Here is a 25,000-nt window from a genome sequence, read left to right as displayed (position 1 = left end):
AAAAACTTTATTCTTGTAAACACATCTGTTGAAATCAAATCTGCCTGTACAATTAGATTCTCTCTGCAAGAAACCATTTGTTACTTTAATCAGCTGAGAACCAAACAAAAATGAAAAAGAAAAAAGAAGAATGGTTGTAATAGTTGATGGGATCCTGGCTCTGGTGTCGGTTGACGGGAGTTTGCCATCATGGAAATAAGGGAAACTTCAGACTTTGGGAATCTTTGGGAGGATGATCCATTGTGTGTGTGATGTGTTGTGACAGTGTTGTGATTATGGGATGTCGCAGCACAGACAGATAGCGAGGGGACGATGCAGAGTCAGAAATGGAAATATTGTATTCTTCATCTGGTGTATGGGGTTGCAATTTACTCTGATAATGATAACGCTAAGAGAGCGAGACAGGTGGGGATATGGAACACACACCCACACACACACACACACACACACACACACAAACACAGTTACAACATTAGTGAAATCATCCTTCTCAGCGACAGTTGTGGAAATGTGATTGTCTTCTTTTTTTAATCTTTTTGTTGCACGTCCTGATGGGAGTGTGTTGCGTTGTCATCGATCCTCTCTGCACAGATGTGTAGAGCCCAATGTGACACTTTGGCGAACCCACCACACATTCACATGTGTTTAGCAGCGTTCAGCCTGTGGTTGCTACGGTGGATGCTACTGGGTCAAAGAGTACAGCTCATCTAAAGGGCGGCAGATCTGACGTCTGCCGACAGATGTCGTGTCGTCATCAGGGAGCAGTCCTGTGGAACAGTTATTCTGAAGCTGCTTCCTCCCTTAGAGTTCTCCATTATTGTCAAAATTTGACTTTTTATTTCACCACGAGTGCTGTTGAAACGGGTGTCGATGAAAAACCTGAACCAAAAATGAATGTTTGTGTTGATTAAATTCAGGAAGTGCAGTGGTGGTCGTTCCCTTATAAAGGCATCAGCAGGCACGTCTAAATAACACCCGCTGTAAACTCACTGCAGGGATTATAGTCTATATTGCCCAGATCCCCAGGAGGAGCTGGAAAATGTTGCTGGAATACTGCGCTTAGTCTGCTGCCACTGTGATCTGATCCTGGATAAGAGGAAGATAATGGATGAATGGAGAATCCAGCGCGCCCTGACGGCTCTTCACTCCCATATTTCTTTGTTTTTCTTGCAGAAGCTGCAGGACGTAGTTCAGTCAAACACATTTAGATGGTTTAATGGCAAGGTTTTAAAACTGAACTGGCAGGAATAACAGTTCAGGCTTCCATGATTCCAACATGTTGAGCATGAGCTCTCTCTCTCCCTCTCTCTCCCTCTCTCCTCTTTTTCTCTCGCCCCTGTCTCCTCACTCTCTCTCCTCTCCCCCCCTCTCTCTCTCCTCTCTCTCTCTCAGACCTTGTCTGTCTTTCTTAACTTCCCACCACCCCCATCAGATTAGAGTGATGTTATGCTCTAGATAATCAGTGAAGGGATTAGTGTCATCTCAGTGACCCCACTAGATTAATCTACCCCTCCCGCGTGCACGTGTGTGTGTGTGGTTGTGTGTGTGTGTGTGTGGTTGTGTGTGTGTGTGTGTGTGTGTGTGTGTGTGTGTGTGTGTATGTGCTGGACTGAGTATATAATGAGCAGACTTTTGAATCGTGGGTGCTTCATGCTATATATTATTGGTGTTTTGTGATTTTCACCTTCTATTTGTGCCAATACAAACATGTGACTATATGTGTGCGTGCATGTATATGTGGTAGAGCTACGAGCAGGTGCACCACACCGCCGCCTCGTCATCTCTGTAACCGTCATCTTGATAGTGAAGATGAAGTTATGTGGTTTGAGCATTTGGTTCTGTTTCACACAGACATGAGATATAATCTAAGTGAAAATCCAAGTATTTTAAATAACCATAATGTCAAATTTCCGACCTACTTTATAAGTGTTAATTTTGTCATCCACAAACAGGTAAATAGCTCATCTAAATTCAAGGTTTTATTCGTTTAATCCCAAGGTTTCATTTTCACAGTTCCACTATTAGGACCTTTATTTTGAAACAACAGCTCACTTCCTGTTGTCCTCCTGTTCTGTCGTCATCGTGTGCATCTGCAGAACTTTCTTCCATAGATAAATTTGGATAATTTTGCAGAAATGTGCCGTTTTTTTTGTTTTTTTCAAGCTATTGACATTACGCTACCTTGTAATCTGAAAGCTAACTGCTGTTGTCGTGACAACTGTTTGAGCTTTGGCATTCAATTTGATTGATGAGAGGAACAAATATGAAGTTGAATTGTGGGTTCGGGTGCATGTGTGAGTGGAGCTGCAGATACACCTGCAATCAGGGCTCAGCTGTCAATCCTGACCTTTCACCTCTCTGAACACTTGAGTAAACATCAGACTGATAAGACGTAGCACGTGCACACACACACACACACACACACACACACACACACACACACACACACACACACACACACACACACGTGCAAATATGTGTCAGGTAGACTCTGTGTCTCAGTTCTTTGTTCTGGTTTTTGTCCTCTGCAGCCAGACACCTGCAAGGTCTAACCTCCCTGTGAGGACATCATCGTCTTTACATTCAGGGATTTTGCTGCCGTTTAAAGGAGTTATTGGTTTAAAAGCACAGAAGGTGGCTCCTCTGAAGCACAGCTTACTGATGAGAGCAGTTAATTTGAGAGCAGTAAGTTTATGTAGCTGCGCCAGTAAAATGGCTGCTGCTGTGCTAGCAGCAGGACAGGCTGGACGTGGAGGGACAGCGGAACACTGGTACAAACCTGATGATCCTGCTCCTTCTTCTCTGGTTGTTTCCATTGAAATGTTGTGAGTCAGCCGTCTGTCTCACCTCTGTGTGACCTTATTAATGAGTGTTGGGCCGTGAGGCTGGACCCCCTCTGAGGAGGTCACATCTGGACACTTTTCACACATACAGTCTCTCCCTGTCTCGCTCTCTCTCTTCCTTCCTCTATATCCTGCTTCTCTTCTCTCAGCCTCCTCCTCTGCCCTTCCTCAGCTTTTCCTTTTAACGCCCGCTCATATCATCTTTGTTTTCTGGTGATCCTCTTCTTCATCACATTTCTCTGCCACCCACACAGTGTCCTTTTCTCCTTTTCTTGTCCTCTGTGCCCCCCCTGTTTCCTCTCTCCATCTCTGTATGGCCTCGTCTCCTCTCCATGGAGGCCAGGCCCTCCTGTCTCCTTCCCCACCCCAGGAGCCCCTTACCTCAGCTGGGTGTTTTGCCAAGGTCATCCTCCTGTCTCTCCCCGCTAGCTCTGGCTCTTTTGTGCCCAGAATGTTTAAACACAGAAGTGTAAAGAGGAAACACTGTGATATAAATAATACAGCTTTCAAAATGGCCGAAACATATGCTTAAGGTTTTTTCTGAACTCACTTTACAGCTTGTAAAAAGAAAAACAAACACAACAATAGAGATAATGATACATGATTATGAAAAAGCCCTTAAACCAGCCTTTGACCCAGTAGTTTGTGTGGAAGGGAGGTGATTGTTTAGGGGTTTTGCAGTTTATCGGTGTCTTAAATGCACAGAAGACAAAAGGTTTTAGAATTAGATGGAAAGGAACTGCACCCTGAAGACAAGTGGTGGCCCAATGATAACGCTTGGGGATGTTATTGGAGCAGAATTCCAACCAGTCCTCATAGCATAATAATAATAATAGTTTTGTAATCTACCGGTAGTTTTTCTTCTTACCTGCTGCCCATGAATATTTTGTGGGTGGAAATCTTTTGTTCCATTGGTTTAGATTAATTTTCTTTCTAACAGATTTATCAGGTCTGGTGATAAAGACCTGATAAATTAGTATCAATAAATTAATAGAATGCCAGAATAATCTATTGCTATGATCCAAGGTAGTTTTCTCTGTCAACTGGACTGGGTTTCTTCTCTTGAAGACGTTTCGCCTTATATCCAGAAGGCTTCTTCAGTTCAGTATTGCTATGATGCTCCAGCTGCGGTGTTTCTGTCTCTTTTGTCAGATTTGGAAAGGTTGTCCAGCTCTGATTGTTGCTGCTCCGACTTCGGTGTATTAACACAGCAGCACAATGTCAAAGACTGCAGAGAAGTCACGATATTATTGTTTTGAAGGGGCTGTGTATCTTATGTAAATGTCATGTGTAATTAGATCTGACGTTGTAATAATGGCCCTTGTCAAGACGAGAGGGCGGAAATGTAAAACACTGGAATCTGGAAGCATCAGGGAGCACTTCAGGGGCCCCAATCGCAGTGGGACATTATCCCAGGAAGGTTTTTTTTAGTTGCACGAAAAACTGTCAAATGTAATTATGTGTTATTGAAAGGCTAATAAAGGAAGTAGTGATGTAGCTGTTAATATTTACACCTGTGGTTAAGTTCTATCTATCTATCTATCTATCTATCTATCTATCTATCTATCTATCTATCTATCTATCTATCTATCTATCTATCTATCTATCTATCTATCTATCTATCTATCTATCTATCTATCTATCTATCTATCTATCTATCTATCTATCTATCTATCTATCTATCTGTTTTTCTCTTCAATTCATCTGTCTGTCTTCTCCATCTTCTGTCATCCATCCAGATGAGTCCTCTGGGGACCAGACTGGGGTCATTCATGTTGCACTGTCTGTGTGTGTGTGTTGGTGTGTATTCTAACCTCTGTGTGTGTGTGTCCTTTATCTTTCTATCTCTGTATATCTGTGCCACTATGTGTGTGTACAACTTGTGTGTGTGTGTGTGTGTGCATGTTTGTGTGTGTGTGACAGACTGTGAAATGGTGCGTAGTAGCACCTGGGCCCTTCAGTGTTGATTGATCGGCTTGGTCATGTGGAAGAGTCCCATCTGGCCAGCCATGCTACGTTTGTGTGTGAGTGTGTGTGTGTGTGAGAGAGAGAGAGAGAGAGAGAGAGAGGGAGGGAGAGAGGCAGAGAGAGAGCTTGTTTGTGTCTAAGAGGTGAGAGAGATAGAGATGTGCAGTGAGAAACTGTGTTTATAGCGAGTGAGAGAGATTTGAGATTTTACAAAAATACTTTATTTACAGTTTACACAGGGGCACGAGCGCCCTGTTCAGAACACGAAATCAACAATAAATAAATAAATCAATACTATAAAACAGCGATACAACTATCCCATAAGGGTTTGTGCAAATTGCATATTGTCTTCTTTTACAGTACAGAGTACATCATTGTAACACCATATTTCACAAAATCGGCTGAGGTCATTCATCATTTTATAAAAAAACAAACTCCAACCTCAGCCTACACCGGATGTTACTACGCCACACTGAGGTGGCTTCACAATCTCCTTTTTTTTCAATTTTGTTTTTCCTGGAGATGTAGATTGCCATCTTGGCTTCTCCACAAATAAAATTGAGCAGCTGCCAACTGGTTATGAGCAGCTTTTTTGTACCCTGCTCCATAGACAAAACCTCTGACAGAAAACGTTTTGTTAAAAACACCTTCTAAAACATTAAAAAGTACAGTGAGTCGCTCACACTCACTGTACGCGTGAAACACAGTCTCTCACCCTGAGCAGAACGGGCACTGGTCCGACACAGCAGGGTTCAATCTAGAGAGGTAGATGTTCAGTGCGACAGCTCCTTGTAGGATCCTCCACTGGAGGTCCCCGGTCCTCTTTTTGATAGGGGGTTTATGTAGGACTCTCCATTGTGGATTCTGTTCCCCCTGCCTGTCTGTCCACACAGAGGCCGCTCTGTTGAGTAGCCCCTGTCCGTTAATTGTCTTCACAATGTTCACATAAACAGTCTTATTGTCAGTTCCATGAAGGCCCAGTTTGTTCTTGCAGACGGCTTTCAGGAGAGGCCCGCTGAACTCCTCGCATCTAGGGCTCAGCTGGAAGTCAGGGAAGATGTCCGTGGGGTCCGGCTCAGCTCTCTCTCTGCCGTACCGCAGGAGAAGACTTCTCTCTCTCACAGAGAGCCTCCTCCTCCACAGTTCCAGGGTCCTCTCCACCACCCGTAGTGAACGTAGCCCCAGTACAGTGCTCAGGGTCCGGGCGTCAGCCAGTGCCGGACCAGCTGCCTCCACCAGCTGCTTTAGTGTGACAGTCCTGGAGCCACACAGCGCCCCCATCAGCCCGGGCATGGCGCTGCTGCAGACATCCAGTCTGCCACCTTGAACTAGGGGCTCCTTTAACAGCCAGTGCAGAGAGCTGGACTCCTGGATCTTCTTCCATTTAAAAAGAGCACAGGATTTAAAAACACTCCGATAAAAAGCTGGCAAACCCTTAAATTTAAACTTTTGAAATCAGTTAAAAACAGAGCAGCATCCAGTACCAAGTTGCTCACACATCTGAGTAAGCAGCTGGCCACATCCCTCCACACTAAGTCAGGAGGTCCTGTCAGGTACCCCTGCACAAACCGTAGCCTGAAGGTGGCTGTTCTACTGGCCAGGTGGATGAGGCCCTGAACCCCTTGGTCTCTGGATAAAAACAGGACTGACTGTGGCACCCAGTGGTAGCCGCCCCAGAAGAAGTTACGGTAACCAGTTTAGCCTGGATCTGGGACAGCAGGCCTGGTGGTGGCTCTAAACAGGCCAAACGGTGCCACAGCAGTGAGGCTACGAGGTTGTTGATGACTAAAACCCTTCCTCTGAATGACATCTCGGAGTGCACCCATCTCCATTTCTTTAATCTTTCTTCAACCTTTTCAACAACATTCTCCCAGTTCTTTTCTACCATGCATTCATTTCCCCGGTACACTCCGAGATATTTAAGGCCATCCCTCCTCCAGGTCAGACCTTGAGGGAGAACTGGGAGGCCCTGAAGCCCCTCGCTGATGACCAGGGCTTTGCTCTTCCCCCAATTCACCCTCGCAGATGACATATCACAGAACTTATCGGTGACATTTAAAACTACATTAATGTCTGCTTGGTCTTTAATAAAAATAGCCACATCATCAGCATAGGCAGATAAAACCACATTACTGTTAAAACACGGTAAAAACAGACCTTGAACACAAGAGCGTAGTTTGTGGAGGAAGGGTTCCAGGGAGAGTTGTGTTCAACATGGTCAAAAGCCTTTTCTTGATCTAAAGAAAGTAGACCAGCACTCATCCTCGATGAACTGGAGACCTCCAAAACATCCCTAATGAGGCAGACATTGTCTACCATTGACCTGCCAGGTACACAGTACGTCTGGTCCTGATGGATGACCTGCTCCATTGCCTCCCTCAGCCGGATGGCCAAGGCCTTGGAGAGTATCTTGTAGTCTGTGCAGAGGAGGGACACAGGGCGCCAGTTCCTTATGTCTTGCAGGTTCCCTTTCTTCGGCAGAAGGGGGTGATGACGGCTCTCCTGTAGGACTTGTTGAAGTCTCGTTGAAGACTTCTAGGACATCTTGAGCGAGGATGTCCCAGAAAGCCTTGCAAAACTCCACCGAGAGTCCGTCGATGCCCGATGCCTGGGGCCTGCATGCGGCCCTGCAGTCAATGCAGGGCCGCATGCACCGTCAACGCATGCACCGTCTTGTACCGTCAACGGACGCTCAATTCAGTGGTTGGTCTCCTTAGAGACCCTGGGCAGTCCTTGACTAAAAGCACTAAAACCATTAAAACCATTTTTTTGGTCTTTGGATTCCAACAGATCCTCCGTTTCCTTTGGACTCATTCAAACGTTCGACGTCCAGATCCCTGATAGATCCGGTGATGTGACGAGTAACATTGAGAGTGTGCTGCTGAGACAACATTCTGATCTGTGTCTTTCTGTAGTCCCACCACTGTTTTAGGCCCTTTCTCTGCCTAAAACCAGCCCAAAAGTAACTAAGAGCATCTTTAAAACCCACATCAGATGCTAAAACAGAACTAAAATGCCAGTAGGCGCTTCTTGGTAAAATGTTGTTAATAAAAACAGCACATAAAACCAAAGCATGATCAGTAAAACCCACAGGCACAATATTAGATGATTTAAACACATTAAAATTATGTTTAAAACAGTAAAAGCGATCTAAACGAGCTAAAGACACCCTATCTTCTCTAACGTGGGACCACGTAAACTGTCTGCAGCCTGTGTGAGACCTTCTCCACATGTCCACCAGACCATGGGAGTAGACCAGCTGCCTCAGGACCTGTTGCAAGGACTGATGCGGCTCGGCATGGTTCCGGTCTAAGACCTCATCCTCAGTGCAGTAAAAATCACCACCCAAGAATAAATAATCGACAGAACCACACCCCTGGAGTTTGTTGTTGAGTGTCTCTAAAAAGGTCTTCCTCTCTGCACCACTGTTGGGAGCAGACACATTAATAAAAGCAGCACTGAACTGGTCAAAATGGGTCGTGATTAAAAGGCACCTTCCTTGAACAACATGATCAGCAGTAAAAGATGTTGGGTTAAAACTCTTAGAGAAGAGGATCCCCACCCCGGCACTGAGGGCTGTGCCGTGGCTTAAAAACACCCTCCCCTCCCATCTCCTGCACCAATCAGCTTCATTTAAAACATCACTGTGAGTTTCTTGTAAAAACATGACATTAATCTTCTTTAAAATCATTGTTCAAAATCACACTAAAACTCTTTTCTTCTCTCTGCCTCCATTTATATTTAAGCTCCCAATCTTAAAACTACTCATTAAAAAGTGTGAGATAAAAACAGAGAGATAAAACAGTGATGAAGCTAAAAAAAAAAGGTGCATTTCCCAACATCTTTACATTAATTCCCTCCTAACTTTAAGAATCAGTTTTTCCAGTCTAAAAACCTCCTGATCAGTAAGACCTGCCTCAGCCTTATTTTTTGTGTGGCTTCTGGCAGAAAGATAAAACTGCTGTTTGTCTGAAAAGTAGTGTTCAATGTTTACCCCCTACATATTTTTTGTCTCTTGTAAAAATGCTTTAAACATTTTGGGAGGATAGGACTTGTCCTCCTGTCTGCCCAGGTTCTTCTGTTGGAGGTCACCATCATCAGACACACAGCCCTCGCTGTAGCTGCTGTCCGGCTCTTCTCTTTTTCCTCCTGTTTGTCTACCTGTCTGTCTGCTTTTTTTTAGCTTTGACAGGACCAGGTCTGTTACTGCTGCGGAGCCTCGATGGAGCTGGAGACCAACCGGCTTCCTGCTCCATCAACTCCACTGCTTCAGCTGCTCCACTACAGCCCAGTTCCTCTTCCTCACCCACCTCACCTACCTGAAGCCCAGCTTCCCCCTGCTCACTCACACCACCCGTCTCACCTATCTGCTCACCCCCCTGTACACGCGCTCCACCTATGTGCCCTACCTCCACACACACTCCTCCTGTCTTACCTTCCTGTACACTCAATTCACCTGCCTCGTCCCCCTGTACACACTCTCCACCCGTGTTCCCTACCTCCACAAACACTCCTCCTGTCATGTCCTGCTTCGCCACAGCCAAAACATTTCATATGCACCGACGAGGCGAACAGAACATAATCAAAATCGTCCACCCGGACTTTGAAACACACATCCAGATCTTCATCGTGGTTGTTAAGAATCATATAGACCTGCCAACGATGAGACACTACGTGTTTTAGTAGGGGAGATTTACATCCAGAAATGACTTTTTTCATTGGAGAAACGATCTTGCCATGTCTTGACAACTCCCGACACAGAAACTCATCCGTAATGAATGGGGGCACGTTCGACAGGGTAACCTTGGTGGCCGGCTGGCTCAGAGGCAGCACCGCCTCGAACCTACCGACTTCACAGACCCATGTCCGATAACCTCCCCCACAGCCAGGGCCACCTCCTCCACGGTGTACAGAGACCTGGCCCCCACCTTAACGTCATGTCTCCGCGTTAACCGCGAGAGATCCCCGCTACCACCACCAAGCACCATGGCGTCAGACGCCAACCAGCCAGACAAACGCTGGCTGGTTACACGCCAAAACATCGATAAACTAAACTAATAAACCGACACAAGACACCACCAACAGTTAACTAAACTATACCGACAAAACCTAACAACAACACAGCTTAAAACAGCCAGAAAAGTTGAAAAATTCTCAAACAAGAACGCTCTCAGCTCACACCACAGCTCACAGAGAGAGAGAGAGAGCTCCAGCTCTGACTGTGGCTCCCAGAGGCCAAAGAGGAGCTCCAGGAGATTTTCATGTCAGAGATAAGAAATTCTGCTGCAGAGAAAAAGAGAATTCTCCATGTTGGTGAAGCTGATTTGCAGCTCGAGTTAAGCATGAGGGTTTAATGATAGTATTTGCCGTGAGAATAAACAAGTTAAAACAGTAGATCAAAGCTGATGTTTCAGCCTCAACAAGTATTTTTCACTCATAGAACTGAACCAGCCTACTTTCATCCCACTACCTGTCTGCCCTTGCCTGCATCTGGAGCTTTACCTCCCCTGTTTCTCGCTCACTTCTCTCTGACTTGTCCGTCTGTCCTGACTACACACTGACAGACTGACTGCTCCTGCTGTAGGTAAAATGCTCAGGCGCTGTAACAGTACCAAAACCACTGTTTTGCGGCCCGAGCCAGCGTTAAAACACCGGTAACGTCACCGATTTGAACCCTTCAGTCATTCAGCAACAAGCAGCAGATTTCAGCTGTAAACTCTGACAAAGTTGGTTCTTATCTTCTTTATTTTGTCTCTAAAACCCAGACAGTAGAACTTCAGGACAGATTTCAAAGGAGAAATTTTAGGCGCGTTTGTGAAGGTGCAGAAAACTGATAGAGAAGAGACAAAAAAACAGATGCAAGAGAGAGAAAGACAGAGAGGCTGTGTGTGTTTTCTGAAACGAAGCCAACTGATAATTAATGCCTCTGACATCATGGTGCTCTAATTAAGCCTGGCATTCATTAAGCCAAGTAAGGGGGGGACTTTTTGGAGGGGGGGATTTAAAGACTCGGTTTTTATTCCTGTTAGACAAAAGAAAAGAGGTGAGGAGAGCTGGAGAGTGGCTGCTCCTCTGAGAGGTGATGATGAGCTCTGACAGGCCGGTTGCTCACGTTTGAAACTTTCTGTCCAACTTTGACTCAACCTGCAGGACCAAAATGTGAGCTACACCTTCTGCCAGTCACCTTCCTACTGGAATAGGGAGAAAGCAGCTTTCAGCAGTGACCCGTGCACGTTCCAACACCGGTCATTAGACTGCAGATGTCTTCTGTTCAGTCAACATCCACAATGATCTATCACAAACATAAAGTGAAGTTTAGGATCTCGATCCCTTTTTTGATCTGAGGGCTTTCTGATAGCTAATTAGGCATGGAGGGCCAGTCATCGACAGCTGCATTCATCATCATAAAACGTAATAATTAATGACATTCCAACAAAGAAAAATATGCAAATGAGCTCCTCTCATTAGCATTTTCATATTCAGCTCCCATAATGCTTTTGCTGACAAGGTTGTAATTAATGAAAATTCATGTCTCTTAGCCGAGCTCTAGATTGGATCGCATTCATTCACAATCCCCCAAACGAGAAGTGGAAGGGAAAAAAAATCATGGCGGGGATCACTGCCAAGTTTTAGGGAGGGACGAGAGGGAGGGGGGAGAGGGAAGAGGTAGAGAAAGGGAGGGAGAAAAGAGGGAGGCAAATGGAGATAGAGGAGGGCAGATGGTGAGAGATGAAAGAGAGAGAGAGACAGAAAGCGGGAGAGAGGTAGGGAATTAAGTAGGGGTGAAAAGGAATGAAAAGTCAGAAATGTCAGACAGATACCAGAAAAGGAGAGGATGGAGGGTGGAGGACCTCCCTGATCCAGTCCAGGATCACCTAGAACCAGCCCTGATCACTGGGTTTCCTGCACGGTTTCTAAGGTCCACTTCCTGGCATTGACCCAGCCCGTCCTCTCGGCAGGCCGGGCGGACGGACAGACGCACCTGTGGAAGCAAAAGAAGAAGAATCCAAACGTTTCCCAGATCTGTCAGTAGCAACTGTAGCCCAGCGGAGCTGAGCACACCTGTGCTCCGCTCAGCCGGAGCGTATCGCTGGCTCTTGGTCTCTTTGTTGGGGCTGATGGTGACAGATAGCTGTTCCTGGGTTCAACACCTGATCACAGCTGATGCCGATACTTTGCTTTTCAGGCTTCGGCAGCTTGCAATTGTCTCCAGCGACATGATGTCATTTGTGTCTGCAGGACGCCAGCAGCCGTCCTGCTGGTTTGCTGGTAAACATGTGTTTGCTCTGTCCATCACTCCCATTTGGCTCCAAAGGAATCATGGGCTCCGTTACAGCAGTATTTTTTTTCTTTTTTTTCAATACAAACGTTGTGATCAAATTTGACTTTTACTTTGACAGTTTTCACCTCCCCCTCCCTTCATCTGGAGAGCTGCTGATCTATATCAGTGTGTCAGATCAGTAATTATACAGTCATGTCTTGGGTGTAGAAGAGCATTTGGAGTCATGTTTCGTTGTGGAGGGACAGAGGAAGACACCCAGAGTGCACGTTAATCCATAGAAAGAATAAAACTCCACAGATTAGACGCTTAAAGCAGGATAATCTCTGTAAATTACTGTTTTATGTCGACCTCATCCTCTTGATGATTTCTGGTTAATGTTTGGTGACCAGACCAAAAATATATTTGCTCCTAATTCTTTCCATGCAAATGAGGAAATGACGTGCGCACGTCCAACATTGACGGATGGATAAAACAGCACAAGTTAGATTCAGTAATAATTTTAATAAAAACATTTAAATTGGTATTGGTATAATTTTGGGACACTTATATTTCATAAACAAATGCACACACGCACACACACACACACACAATAGCATATAGTATATACGATGTAGAAATATGTAGAAAAGAGCTCATCAATCAGGCTAAATGCAAAAGAGCTTCTGTGGTTGTTAAACATGAAGCAGGCGGACTGTGTGTGTGTGTGTGTGTGGGTGTGTTTGTGTGCGTGCGTGCGTGCGTGTGTGTACATGCATGCATGTGTGTTTGCATGCATGTATCTCTGTGCGTGTGTGCCTGTGTGAGAGTGAAGTCCTGGCACAAGATAGCGGTTGCCCCCTGGGCTTTGCCAACATGGCACTACCCCCTCTGCAGTAACATGGCACAGTCGTTTTCTTTGTTGTAAAACTGGCTCTGCGTGTGCACGCGCGTGCATGTGCGTGTGTGTCCTCATAGTGGTTTTGTCTAAACTGAACATGTATGTTTTGTCTGAACAGATGTTTCCTGTGGTGGAAAACTCACAGGTAACAGCTTCACAACACTTTGTGTGACACACCCACCCACCCACCCACACACACACACACACACACACACACACACACAAACTCCCCCGCCCACACACACACACACACAAATGCACACACACACACACAAACGCGCGCACACACACACACACTCACATTTGTCCAAATTGCGAGCCAGCACAGACATTTGGATTTTGGACAGATCCAATATTGTTGCTGTCAAGACACTGGAAGCGCGATGCATTTCTTTAAGCAGACATTGTAAATTAGCAAGTAAATTATATCAGTTAAGTAAAGTCTGTTAAAGAACACGTGAGTAGAAAGATGAGCGATGAAAAAGAAAACACTTTTAGGCATTAAAAAGGTGAAAAAATACATATAAACTGTGGTAAATGAAGAAAACACACAATAACTATGATGCGTGCCACCTTCCATTCCATCTTTCCTTGTTCTCTCTTTACTCATACTTTAATCTCTCTCTCTCTCCCTCTCTCTCTCTCTCCCTCTCTCTCCCTCTCTTTCTCTGTACCATATGGTGTACCATGGTACATTTAGCTTGTCAGTGATAATGGATGGCCATGGAAGCCCAGTTTTGCTTTAAGCGCTAACTTGCTGCCTTTCAGCCTATGTCTGTGTGTGTGTGTGTGTGTGTGTGGGTGTGGGTGTGTCTGTGTGTGTGTGTGGGTGTGGGTGTGTGTGTGTGTGGGTGATGACTGTTGATGCTTTCGACTGTAAGATGAGAGATCATGAAGCACGTTCAGCCCTGACATGTTCCAAACACACACAAATACACACTCCCAGTGTGTGTGCTGGCTGAGGTGACTTCCTGGGAGTTTCTCTGGTGCCCTTTGATTGGTTGATTGAAGCAGATGAGTGTATATTTAATTTTACTGTTCCCCTGACAGTTACACTACAATCTTCCTGACTCAGACTAATTTAGCATTTCAGCACTTTTGCCTGTATTAGTTTTTTTTATTTCTTATTATTAGCTGAGGATGGAACAATTTTGGGTTATCTTATAATTCTTCAAGATTTAACAGTTTCATATTGATTCAACCAAATAATAAATGTTTGATGTGTTTGCATCTTCCTATTTTTAACGATCCTTTTGTGGCTCCTATGATTGCTGTATTGACTGTGTGTGAAATATTTTCAGGATATTTCCATGAGAAAACTTGACCAATTAATCATGATGGTCAGTCAAAATAAAATAGAAATGTCCATCAGTCAGGAGTTCAGCCTGTTCCTGCATGCCTGCTGCAAACCTGTGAGCACAACGAAACCACCCTGGTTATTAGCAACAGGACGATGAAATAAGGCTCCTGGAGGAGTAGGGGCCACAACGCTCCTTCATGGGGCCCGCGGGCGAACGGTGATCAGCCAGAACAGAAACGAGAGGTGGCGATTGTGTTTCTAAGAGGTTTTATTCCCCTCAGAGACCTTTCATATGGTGGCTCAGTTATGGCTGGCTGACACACGGATGGATCCGTGAAGCACGTATACGTCAGCACGTGTAGGCTCCTCCGTGGCTGCGTGGAAGTTGGAGCTGGAGCACCCTCTGCTGCTCTTTAATGAGTCAGTCCATCTTTCCTGTCATTACTTGGTTCTTTTATTCCTTTTTGCTCTGTCTTTCTTCTTTTCTGTTGTTCAGTGAGTAACTCTGAAGACTTGGGCTGCTCTAAACAGCCCCTGAACTGAACCTGGTGGGGGAATTTTAAGAGAGGATGTAAAATGTAATATAATATCTAAATAACCCAATACAAATGAGGGTTGTTCTTGATTTTGCAGTTCCAGATATTCCAAATGAAGCTGCTGATTTTCTGCTTTGTCTCCTCTCTCTAGAAAATGCTTAAGGAGACAAATTCAGCTGTGTCCTTTATGAAACCTGTCAGATTTGGGCTTCCAGGACAGATGTTTCCACAGCAGCTGGGGCTCCGTGTATTTAGGAGATGTGAGGTCCTGCGAGCTGCCGATCTCTGCACACTTTTCATGAATATATCATCTGGGTCCTGTTTCAAGACCTCTTTCTCTCTCTCTCTCTCTTTCTCTCTCTCTCTATCCCTCACACACACACACACACACACACACACACACACACACACACACACACACACACACACACACACACACATCCTCCACCTGCCTTGTGCAGTTTGGTGATTGACAGCCTGCAGACGCTCTCTTGATCCAGCTGACATGGACACGATTCACCTGTCAGATCTCCGCTCTGAGCATCACTGCTGTGATGCAAATGATTGCACATAATGTTCATGATAAACTCATCTAAGGTAAAAAAAATTAAGATAAAATAACCCAACTTCCGTTAGCACAGTTGCAAATGTCGACGCAGCACATTGAGTGATCTAATTTGTGCTTTTAAACTAACCTTTGTATGGTTAAAAATAAATATTTAGATACATATATTTGATGCATATGGTTATGGTTGTTATGGGGCTACTGCTACTTTACATAACTTTATAATGCTTTGTGATAATACTGTCCATCATTTAATACTGACGTTATTGTCTGCCCATAAACATACAGTTTTCCTGTACGTGCACACGTGGCGCTGACTCGTAAATGGCGTCATCACTGCGATTGATTATGTGCTGTGTTGACGGTCAGCTGCTGTGTTGTTGGGAGTCGCCGTGAATGTTGTTGCTATCAGGTAAAGATGAAGGGATGAAAGTCATGAACAGACATCAAATCAGAAGTGAATTGATATGAATTCAGCCGTGAACGTCCATGTGTCATATATCAGGAGAGGCTTCCAGTGGTATATCCTCCTCTCTTCCTCCTCTCTTTCTCCTCCTCCTCCTCCTCCTCTTCCCCCCTGCAGCTGTGTTCTCTTGTCCCTCTCCAGCTGTTGCCAACCAATCACCTGCTCCCCAGTACACACACACACACACACACGCACACGCACACGCACACACACACACACACACACACACACACACACACACACACACACACACTCCAAAGTATGCATAAACATACACAGTGTAACAGGAGGCGAGTGAGGATCCATTCAATACTACTGAAGGGTTTTCTTTGGGGCCCTCAGAAAGGTGATTGGGGCCAGTTGATGACTTTTTCCAATTTTGTTTATTTTAATTGCATTTTGCAGTTTGTGACAGCGTGTTTGATTCCAGGACCAAATAAATAAATAAAAGAAAGAAGCGTGCCGGCTATAAAACAGTTAATGATGCAAAGTGTCGTCGTTCATTAGGAAAACAATCAGTTCTGGGGGAATGTGGACATTTACCAGCCTTTTATGACAATGAATATGCAAAATAATCAAGTAAATATTCCTCAAATCCCACAAATAAGTAATGACAATAAAAACAGTAAAGAGTGGAAGTGAACCTTCAGCTCAACATTGTTGTATTCTTGATGTAAAATTGATCCTCATAAATATCTGTGAGGGAATCAGGAAAATTAAAATTCTCTTCCCTGCCGTTGAGTTTAATCATCTAGCAGCAGCAATAACTCCAGTTGTCTTGAATTCTTTTATTCTAATTTCTTAATTCTGGGTCTATTGCATTGATTACTACTTGAGTTAGCGTTTATTACATTGGAGACTCTGTCAGAGGATTCTGAAGTCCTTATTGGAGTGTCCTGATGGTGGAATCGAGTCCCAACCACACATGCACAAATAGAGAGAGAAGCAGAAACTTTCCCTGCGTTTCACTGTCTTAACCTTACATCTGTTGCTTGGTTTCCCTGGCAACAGACAGGGGTAAAGCGACTGCCTTTCCCCCTGATTTTTCCCACGCTTCCAGGGCAGGACCGTGTGGGGACAGGCAGAGTCTGTGCTGGCATGCTCTGAATGGAAGGGGAGCTGACAAAGAGCTGAAAAGCCACGCTGTTAGTGTTAAACCAGCCCAATCTGCCATCTCTGTGGCTCACGTTCACCCCAAGCATGTGGAGCAACACGCGGATCCAGTTCCACCGATGCCTGGAATCACTCGTGTAGAAGAGCTGAACTTCAGACAACATGGAGGTGGTTCAGATCAATTAAACCAGCCTGATGGGAGAATATCTGTCTGACAGGAAGCTTTCCCCTCAGGTTTTCCTGCTTTAGCCACTTTATTGATCTTCTACAATCACACACACACATTCTTGTACTGCTGCCTTTCCATAGATCCAATACATTACCCAACCCCTTCCTTTAAATAAGGATCTCAGTAAGACACACACACACACACACAGACACAGTTAAAGCTAATTCTCAATATGTTAAACATTCACGGTTCTTTGACCAGCTAAACGGAGCTTCTTGCCAGTTTTTTATTCTTCTAATTTTTTTTATGGGTTTTCCTTTTGATAGGCTGCAGCCAAAAGATTTAATTGTTGTTTTTCTGAGCATAACAGCACATTCTTCCATCCCGGCTTTAATTGTGGTCAGTGAATTTTCATAAGGCCTAATGGAGCCCAAGGTGCAGTCTTGTAGTTAATGTTGCCAGATGGGGGATAATCTGTTAATATTTGACATTTCTGTGCTGTGGAGAAAGCAGGTGACAGTCATCTCCGTGCACGTAGGCGCTCAGGTGGCTTGTCTCTTCATTCCTCCTCCCTGTCCGTGCTTTTCCACCCTCGTGTGGTGTCAGGTGGGGTCCGTCGTGCTGCGACGGTGCCTCTCTGATCACCGGCTCGTGAGCGCTGCGTGGGGGCAGATCTGTCATTATTCTGCAGCCAGGTGGTCGTGCTGAAATCACACAGAGCACATCAGCAGCCTGACGCGGCTCCCCGATCGGCAGCCGCAGCTCTCACATTACAGCCGCCCAGGTGTTCAAACGCTGCCACATTTGTCTAAATACAGGTATTAAGGTGGGAGGAGGAACAACGCTGTCACTTAACGTGTGGAGCTAAAGTAACGTCTGCAACTCTCCGTCCTTTTTTAGGATGAGAGGAAATATGGAACACACCTTTTGAGGTAACCATCAGAAGTGCTTATTACAACTTTATTACCGTACAAAATGGATTTGTCATAGGGGAATAAATCAACTTCCAAGCACTCTGCAGAAACACATTTGAGTGCCCTTCAAATCTGAGATCTGAATATGCAGATTTGTCTGAAACCTGTCATCTGTTACCAGTGCAACCAGTTGCCTCACCAACTGGCTCCCAGTACTGGAATTATCACTCATATCCATATCTTTGTGTGCCTGAACAGTTATTAACTGTTAAAGGACAGTAAAGTGATGGAGGAGAGGAGTGGACATGATCAGAGACCCTCTGACTGCTGAAGGACCCTTCGACCTTTGACTCCTGACAACAACTGACCCCTCAGTTAATCCTCTTGGGTCCTTCTCCTCCACAAAGAGCCGATTAACGCCACATTTTTGCAGAACAGAACTATATGCCAGGGTGAAAGTGTCAAGCGTCTGGGGCAACACGGCTAATTTAGGCAGCAGTCTGTGATCAGCGGAACAGAAACCTGCATTTCTAATGTCCAGAGACAGGAGCGATGCTTTATTTCTGTCTCTGAGAGTGTGCACGTGAGGCCTGCTTCTTCGTAAAAAAAACGAGCTGTGTTGGTGAGACATGGACGCGTTCTGAGCATGAATGTTGCACCTCGCTGCAGTCAGCTGGTGTCGGTGAGCAGCAAACCCTCTGCCGTGCTGCTCCCACTTCTCATTGTGTGCCACTTTAATACTCAACATATTGTGCTGCTAATTCCGAATTTCACACCTTTTCTCTCGCTGCTACCTCGCTCTTTGTGTGCCTGCATGGTTCGCCTTCCATCTCAACCCCGTAGACAAGAGCAAACGTGTTAAATCCATCTCTAAGAACCTTTTTAATTCGACGTCGGCAGTCGTCGCCTGTCTCGCAAACAATACATAAACACAATTTACGGCTCTGACGGGAGCTTCCTGCCTTTGTTTATGCTGCTGCTGAATACTGTTTCATCAATAATGGACTCCAAACACACCATCAGGCTTTTAGTTTTTAGGTAATCCTCAATGTTTAACAGGATATTTTCCCCCATTTTGCTGTTTTATTGTCTCCTGAACATAATTAGAGTATGTTGTTTCCTTCGTTTGTTTTAGGTTTAGGTGGAACGTGGGCTCGGTGCCTCATGGATACAACTCCAGCAGCTATTGTGTCTGTTTTTATGGAAGTGCTGCCTGAAATCCTGCAGACAAAAGCAGCAGATATGGAAGGGAAAATATAAACCCCGACAGAGTCAAATCCTTCCAAAATACTAATTTAGCATCACTTTGGAAGAGAGCAGGAGGTTAAACAAAATACAAAGAAAAGGGGAATATGCGCATCATTATGTCATCGTGCGTCGGCCTTCAGAGCCGCTTCGGTTGTTTCCTGTTTGTGAAATCAGAGCGAAATAAAGAGAAATTGATCAATTCAAGGGTGGATGTGAATGTTGCCAAATCAGAGACCGACCAACTAACCGCCGCGGAGCGAAAACGGAGAGGAAGGACGGAGGGGGAGAGAAGATTTGGGGCTCTAATGCCAGCCTTATGCGTCTTTTAGTCGTTTTTCTGCCGCCGGGGTTTGGCACCGGCACGCCGCTGTCAGCCAGCCAACAAAAATCTGCAGCGCCTGCCGCATTTCAGCAGCCCTGTTTTGTCTGAGACCCAACACACATACGGACATATAGAAGCACAGGGAGACACTCAGTGAAGAGCTCCAACAAAATATCCAGTAAAACGCAGAGTGAAGTCAAAGAACCTGCCACCAAAATCTTTTTTTTTTTCTTTGTTTCCTAAATTTAACACCGCATTAATCGGACGTGCACGTTTCTCTTTTCGATGGTGTCGTCCTGCTTGTCGCTCCGTTGTTGTTTGTGTTGTTTGTCTATTGATTCCGAGGTGGAGGAGGGGAGAATGCTAATTGGGGCCGGGGTAAAAGAAAGACTTGTTTGGGTCTCGTTCACAGGAGCAGGGAACAAGTGTTACACTGCCACACGGGCGCGCGCACGTGCTTCTGGTGTGGAGCGTAAGAGACGGGTCGTCTCTTACTGCTGCTGTAACAAGTCACCATGTGGTGGCAAATGAGATATTTGTGCAAGGAAGCAATTATAAACGGCATCAGTATCAGGATATAAACCCCCCCAAAAGAAATAAAGAAGCAGGAAGAAAACTTGATAGTAATGAAACATTAGGAAGAAGAGTTTTAGCAAAACAACCCTCAAAACAAATTAATAAAAGAATAATGAGACAGTATGTTGAAGATTTGTGTCTCCAGAAACTGGATTTAAGCTTTTGGAGTTGAGGTTATTTCTTATTTCTTCTAATTCTATTTTCATATTATCACATTTCAAAGATTTCAAATGAACCTCATAAATATAACAATAATCCGGATCGAGATTGTTGTGGGTGGATTACAACAGTTCAGTTCCACTGTTTACACCAGACCAACATAACTCAGCAGCCCCATCCGACCAGAACGATACACACACACACACACACACACACACACACCCACACACACACACACACATACACACTAAGGCGAAGAATTTACCAGAAAAGGTTTTTGAAAAAACTCTTTTAAAACACTTTATAAAACAACTTTCAGATGGACAAATTAGCATCATCGGGTCGGCAGCCATATATGCTGTGAACAGAGGCTGGCAGATGTGATGAGGATGCGGTATCTCTGAAGTTGCTCATACATTCATCTGTGGGCTGATGTGTGGTGAAAATGGTGACATCCTGATCTGCTGGGAAGACATTATTGGTGGTGGTGGGGGAAACATTATTTGTCAGTGTATCTGTGTGTGTGTGTGTGTGTGTGCGTGTGTGTGTGCGTGTGTGTGTGTGTGACAGTTGTTCATCGGCCATCTTCTCTTAAATTAATGTTGATCCTCTAAAATGTTACGCTTTATACAGGCAGACAACACCATGAATACATATGAAGATTCAGAGCAGGAGTGATGATTTCAGCCTAACTGGAACAGCGTGTGTGTTGGTGTGTGTGTGTGTGTGTGTGTGTGTGTGTGTGTGTGTACCTTTCAGACTTTGTAGAAACTTCTGGACCGGTGCCCGGTGGTGTCATGGAAACGCTTGAATCGCTCAGAATGATTCATGTCTGCACAGTCCAACCCTCCCCCATCACACACATGCACAAACAGCTTGTACATACACACACACACACACATGCACACACATGCACACCCAGCATGCGAGAAGAGGGAGTTTTAACCCCTCTTCTATATCCATCTCTCACCCCCTCCCCACTTCCTTTTCTCTCTTTTCTCTTCCCTTTCTTCCCACGTGTCATCTCACCATCCTCATTAAATCGTGCTATTAGTCACATAGTTTTATTAAAATGGACTCATTATATGGATGTCAGAGGAGATCTCGTCTGCTGAGTGTTTCCTTTCACTCACAGAAGGGTTCAACACGCCTCACTGAAAGAGATTCTACATGTCGACTGCAAGAATATCTCCATCCTCTCGCTTTTTCCCCCCTCTCCGTGAATGACAAATCACAACCGTAAACACAGTGGATGCCCATGTGACATGCACAGCTACCTGGTTGTTACTGCGGAGACCCCCGATGAACCGATGAAGTGACGTTTTAGTGTATGTTTGTGTCAGTTTGCCATTGAAATGAGCTCCTGCTGTTATTGATGGTAAAAACCAAAGAGCACCTTTGTGTAAGATGTGGTGTGTTCTGTCCTGGACAAGCTAATTCGTGTTAGTCACATGACCATTTTCACGGATACAAGCACTGCCTGTGTGAAGGGCTGCTGTGATTTATAGGAATCAATGATAATTACTTCAAATAAAAGACTGTTGAAATGAGCATTGGGATAAATGATGTCTGAGCTGTTGGAGGACGAAGAAGTCTGTCTAGTGTGTGTGCGATCATCTGTGTTTTGCTGCTGCTGATGTTGTGTTGCAGTTAAACTTTATTAAAATCATTCAGGTGAACGTTAACAAAAATGGCAGAGCTGGTAAAACAGGAATAAGCCAGTCTGCACCAAACTACTGCCTGGGTTTAGTCAGAATGTGTCAATGTAGTGTAGTTCACATGGTGACCAACAGGGAGGTCCAACACACATATTTGTGCCCACTGACTTGATTTGAGGTGTCTTGTTTGTGACAGCACATCCAGACTGATGCTGCTGTCGCTAAAGAAATTGGTAATTTGCTTTGATGCCGTTTATCATGGCAAGTTGTGCTGCTGCAGGTCTGAATTACATCCCAGAATTCTTTCTTTAAACTGTGACGTCAGTGTACTGCTTTAGGAAAAAGCTACAGTGGTCTTCAGAGTCCAGACCCATGAACATCACAGTTCCACATGTTTAATTGGTGTGTGACTCTAATGTGTTGACACGTTGTGAACGCACACAGGTGCTGTAAGTGGTTGTGGCTCACGCGTGTCCAGCGTGTGTCCAGTGAGTGTGTACATCTGACTGGGTCACTCATCTTTGCTAACACATTCACAGGCTGTTTTGGTAGCGCTGGACTAACAAGACTGCATCTATGTGGTTTAGTTGAGCTCCATGATGAGCTGATCATTGTCTAATCTAGTCAAAGCAAGGCCAGAACTCCAACAGAACCTTAGCGGTACAACTGGATATTACATTAATGAGAATATGAGCTTGTTTGGTACCTTTGAGCCTGGGATGGGGCTTATTTGTGCTTCCTGGCTGTCTGTGGTTGATGTGGATTAGAAGGGATTTGGTCCTCCTGCTTCACTGGTTTCTCTATGGGCTCCACCCAGCAGAGTGGGCCAACCTCACCTTTTGGACATCTGTAGCCAGCATATTCTAATGAGGAATGCTTCCATTCCAGGCTGCTGTTGTTCATTATCTAGGAAAGTTCTGTCACTGCGGGGTTCCTGAGAGAGATCCCAAGGTAGCAGAAGAAAAGAAAGGCTGCTTTTAAGAAGCTTTTGAGGCTTTAGACTGATTATTTTAAATCTTCTGTGCAAGTTAGAGGTGATCACAACCTGGGCATCATATCAATTAGTATCCACCTTCATTTAGGATGCTGATCGTGTTTTACATCCTAGTTCCAATAAACCCACAAGTCGAATTGAGGATCAAGGCCTACAAGAGGGTCGGGTTTCCTCAATCTTCTAGTTTTTGGAACAGTTCATGACAGTCTGGTTGATGCTATGCTAATTTGTGCTTTCTCTATCAGCAACACTTGACGTAGCAGAGAACTGTTCAGTGCCTCCAATCTTTAGTACCATCTGTGATAAAATAATAGAGTTAATGAGTCTTTTCTGAAGTGGTTTCACACTGATCAGAGCTGAATAACACTATATGACAATATATACTGTTATTGCATAAAACTACAAGGACTTTCAGAATGATCACTGTCTCTCTTTCAGACAGTGTTCTTAAGGACTTTGGGAAGTTTTGGAAGAAAAACATTTGAAGCAATCATAGTTATGAAGATGATAATATAAGTAATGTCTTTCTCAACTATATGTCGCCTGTTTAGAAACCTTCAGGCAATACTTCTGATTGCACATGATGAATTACTCTGATCGATACCCTTGAAGCTGTTCCTTCAGTCCAAATTTGACTTTGGAAAAACTTAGTTGTGTAAAGATTTTCTTCAAAAATATAGAATGCTGAAGAAATGTGTACATATTAAACTACAACTGTATCCTCTGTCTGTCTGTCTGTCTGTCTGTCTGTACTCTTGCAGCTGCCCCCGTCATGCGTTGCTCCGTCCCTGTCTGCCTTTTTTCTAATTAAAATGCCAGAGATTTTTCTCCGCGAGTGTAATGTGTGTGTCGAGATGGTGGAGCTGAACTTTGCTCATCAGGTTACACAGTTGTGAAACCTGGACTCTGTCGTGTGTGTTTGGGTTATTTTATGTTAATGAGCCTCTCGCTAGTCACGTTAAAAGAGTTTTGATGCTCTTTTTCTTCTGCTTTGCTGTCTTAATATGAGTGAGCTCAATGTGAGCCTTGTCCCTCTCTGGCGGGATAGTGTTTCATCACATTGTTCATTTGTATGTAGGTGTCACTGTGTACATTCATCTATAAACAGGACTGGAGTCATTTACATGTCTGCATGTGTCTATCTGCATCACTGATTTCTACTTTATGAGTGTGTGTGGGGGAGTCTTTGTATATCTGCCAAACCAGTCCAGCTGGCATCAGTCATAGCTGATGCTGAACTGCTCTCTCTCTCCCTCTCTCTCGCTGTCACACACGCGCACGCACCCATGCACATTCTGTATGCCTGTAATTATCAGCCTCTTCTGCATCGACTAGCATGTTGGCGTGCATTCAGCACTGGTCTATGCACACCTGATTCAAACCCTTCACCACGTACATGCTTCATTTTGCTCTGCACATTCTCAATATAAAGCCCTTCATCTCGTCTCGTACGGCTGCAGCCACCGCAGAATGTAATTACGCACTAACTGTGGTTTGATATTTAGACTGGCTGAAGATTTAAGGTTTTTTTCGGCAAGAAGGGTTGTGTGGTAAAAAAATAGGCTCGAAGTGGTCCCACAGCTCGGAGGAGAGGGAAGCCTGTTTAGAAGCTGGAGAGGAAATTAGCTTTGTTGTCTCCACGCATCTTCAGGATTCATCAGACACCTGTTTCACAGCAAGACGCTCTCAGTTTGTGTATTAAAATGAGGCTGGGGTACCTGCCAAGTAAAGCCTCACCTTCTTGTCATGAATTGATCAATCCTTGGCCTGCATTTATGTCTGATTTCAGTAAAACATGTGTTTGACCAAAGATGTTCTATGGGGAGGATGCTTTTCTCATGTCTAGGAAATGTGTCAGATGTAGAGGTGAAGATTTGTGCCAATTATGTGAGACTCACGCTCTATGCGAGAGAGTTGGCAAAAAAAATAATACATTTTATATGATTGTGTGCTAGTTAGGGAATGAGATAAAGGAGCTAAAGTAAGTTGTGAGGTGTGGACTGGTTTTTT

At 44.6% G+C, this 25,000-nt stretch overlaps 1 protein-coding gene across 18 annotated transcripts in view; it reads left to right on the top strand.

The window, feature by feature from the left end:
• Positions 1 to 25,000, top strand: part of tcf4 (transcription factor 4) — a 128,692-nt gene that overhangs the window by 35,273 nt on the left and 68,419 nt on the right. The window lies entirely within an intron of this gene.

Source organism: Takifugu rubripes, chromosome 6, assembly GCF_901000725.2.
Source record: "Takifugu rubripes chromosome 6, fTakRub1.2, whole genome shotgun sequence".
Lineage (NCBI taxonomy): Eukaryota > Metazoa > Chordata > Actinopteri > Tetraodontiformes > Tetraodontidae > Takifugu > Takifugu rubripes.
Note: the sequence above shows the minus strand (reverse complement) of the source record. Positions and strands in the feature narration are given on the sequence as shown.